At 34.2% G+C, this 3128-nt stretch overlaps 1 protein-coding gene across 2 annotated transcripts in view; it reads right to left on the reverse strand.

The window, feature by feature from the left end:
- The window catches only part of pak4 (p21 protein (Cdc42/Rac)-activated kinase 4), a 21720-nt gene extending 19202 nt beyond the window's left edge, over positions 1 to 2518 (reverse strand). For both annotated transcript variants that reach the window (XM_016455639.1, XM_016455640.1), the window contains exon 1: positions 2338 to 2518. The gene's annotated coding sequence lies outside the window, so the exon portion shown is untranslated. The remainder of the gene's footprint in view (positions 1 to 2337) is intronic.
- Between the last annotated feature and the right edge of the window lie 610 nt (positions 2519 to 3128).

A 3128-nucleotide genomic window follows, 5' to 3' on the forward strand; every position in this document is an offset into this window, starting at 1 on the left:
TCGCCCCTCCCCACCCCCCAACCATTCGAATTTCTGTAGGCGGGAATTATTTGTAATGATATTCCAATGAGCCGCTTTGTGATATCACAAAGCCCGGAAAACAAACGCTGTAGTCCAAACCAGTCGTTCGTTGTAGTTATTGAAAAGGGATTTTTTAAAAACGAAATATCTCCCTTTGGAGTGAACTTTGAGATTTGTAACTTTCTAGATCTTTTTTATGCCCAAACATGCACATGGACTAAAATTAAAAAAGTGAAAAAGCATAATAGGACCCCTTTAAATTCGACTAATATTCATTCTTTATTCACAATCTCCTCATCACAGGCAGGCACAGCACTCATTTCAGCATGTGTTCATGTGTGCTGTCTGCGTCACTCATAGCACGTGCCTATATCGTGCGCTATATCGAACATTTTTTCTATCGATATCGAAGAAGGTGTACCATCAATAAATATCGATACCGTTTTATCGCCCAGGCCTAGTTCATCAACACAAAGATAAAGGCAGCATTCCAATATTTCATGTTGCACACACAATCACAGATAAACTAAAAGTGACATCTGCTAAAAGTTAGTCTCAACTATTAGTCAGGAAAAACACAATTAATCCTATAAAATCCTACTTTATCATACTTGTTAGGCCTATGAATTATCAAAACGATCAAAACTTTTGCTGAAAAACCTGTTGTACACAATCTACTGCATGCCTTCTATCGTCTAATAGTTGATCACTTTTAGCATGCAAAAGGCCTTTTAAGATAATTATGGCACCTTTTAGAATCTTTTCCCCCATATTTTTGCTGTGAAATCTTTAATGCTATTTATAAAGTACACAAAAACTTTTATATTGTTAGTTATATCTCAAGATGAACACTTACTCGACTGAAGCGGCTCTGGTTTACTTGATTATCCATACATCATTTTGCAGAAAAATCATGTTAAAATGTGAGTATCAAATATGATACATCAGGCTTTTGAGGAATTTCATCTCTCAATCATCATTGTACTGCATTGCATTATATTATACGTTTTGCCAATACAATAAAATCTTCAGAGCTTTGATAATAAAACTAAACATTTCTACATTATCGTAATAGGACTAATTATTGGGAGATATAGTGACAACTGTACATGCATTTTATGCAAGTTGCCTGCTATACAGTTATGAAGATATCATTGATTTACATTACAAGCTTTTGGAATTTCATGGTTTTTTGCCCATATTGAGTTTCAGCAACTGTACCAAATTGCATGTTTTCTCATTTTTGTTCTCTGAATAAAATTTATTTGTTTTCCCCCTCCTTGAGTATGAACTTCATATTCTCACTATGCCATATTAGCCATACATTCCTGATGCATAACATGATACAAAACATAAAACACATGCAAACTTTTTTTTTTTTAACTGTCATGCTTTAGTTAAGGTCAAACAAGCTGACCTATGCTGAATATGTTGATAAATTATTAAAGAATTGCTTTACACCACTTAGAAGAGGCAGCTACTCTCTGTTAGATGATATAAACTATGACTCTCATCATGCCATACATACACTGAATCAACCAGAATCGATACTACAGGTGCAATCATACTGCCCACTCAGAACTATCGATACTAAACACGACTAATATACATAGAGAAGAAACGTCCACATTACACAGATAAAAGGTAATGTGACCTTTATCATGAGATTTTATGTAAAACAAACTTAAAAAATAGATTAGTTACTGTATGGACAGTATCAGCCTCACAACGTCTCATCAGTCCCGTTAAAAATTTTCCTCCCACATTTTGAGGAATTAACAAACTCGAACAGAACAGCGAGTCTAATTCATTTGAGTCATTTGTGTTAACGTTAACGTACTTATTTGGTGTGTTATGTCACTGGCTGTAACGCGTGAACACTTTAGCCAAACTTTTAGGTAGTTTTAGTCGCATTCTAACACTGATATAATGAATAATTTCAACCTTTCATGATAGCAATTCAGGAGCACTTATCCTTGATATATCCTTGATCCTAGTCTGAGTGAAAAAAGGGGATGGAATAATTGTAATATTTGCAAACTACTGTAAATCATTCTCATCGAAACCTGAAAACACATGTACACTTAAATGACATTAAAAACAGAGTAACTTTATAGTTAGTATCTTTCATGACTCAAATTAATGTTTTGACACTGAGTAGCCTAAGCTACTCAGCTAGCTGTATGAAGAATTAGCTAAATTAGCACGACGAACAAACTCACCGAAACTAACGTTACAGGCTGACACAAAAACAACCTGCGCTGGCATACAAAACAACTCACGTTTGTAATACAAATCGCTTTAAAGACGTCCTACCTGTAGTGAGAAGTGTGTCTGCAGAGAAATAAACTTCATAGGGTCGGTGAAGTTTCTTGTGTGTAAAGTTAGCTTAAGCGAGCTAAGTGCGCGTATATCAGTCACAGAAACCCGCACGAGCGCGTTGCTCGTGTTCTCTGCGCCATATTCACGCTCAGCCTTCATCCGGGGAACTGACCGTCGCGCACTGCCCCCAGACTGCATCCTCACAGTGTGTGCATCATGAATTATACATATATTATACATCACTGTAATCATGTCACAATAATCATTTTAGTAGTAAATCTTTCAATAACATAAGAATAATAATAACTAACATAATGAACTATTTTACCCAAATTTGTATATGTGTGGGTAATTATTTAAACTTCTTTTAACAAAAAGTCTTTGGTATAATTGTAAGTGACCACATATAATAATTATGAAATTAATACAATTTTAAAATATTTAAAATGACAAAAAGTATAGAATATGAGTAATACAATAATTAAATATGATATATGAAGTTGAGTTTAAATTATTATTTAGCAATATTAGTACTTAAGTGTGTTAAAAACACCAATTGTGACACCTCAGTAGATGTAAATCCTTACGATGTTGTCAAGACAGCTTTTCTAAAATTATCCATTATCTGTCAATTTTTATGTTGCAACGTATAACCAATAAAACAATGTTGACATTGAAGAACAAATTATCTGCTTTGGATTATTTGCTCAGTGTGCATTACACATATGTGGTGTGGTGTGTGTGTGTGTTAAGCATTTGTGTCAGCAGAAACTTTTATTATACTA

This window comes from Sinocyclocheilus anshuiensis, unplaced genomic scaffold (genome assembly GCF_001515605.1).
Source record: "Sinocyclocheilus anshuiensis isolate Anshui unplaced genomic scaffold, SAMN03320099.WGS_v1.1 scaffold319, whole genome shotgun sequence".
Taxonomy (NCBI): Eukaryota; Metazoa; Chordata; class Actinopteri; order Cypriniformes; family Cyprinidae; genus Sinocyclocheilus; species Sinocyclocheilus anshuiensis.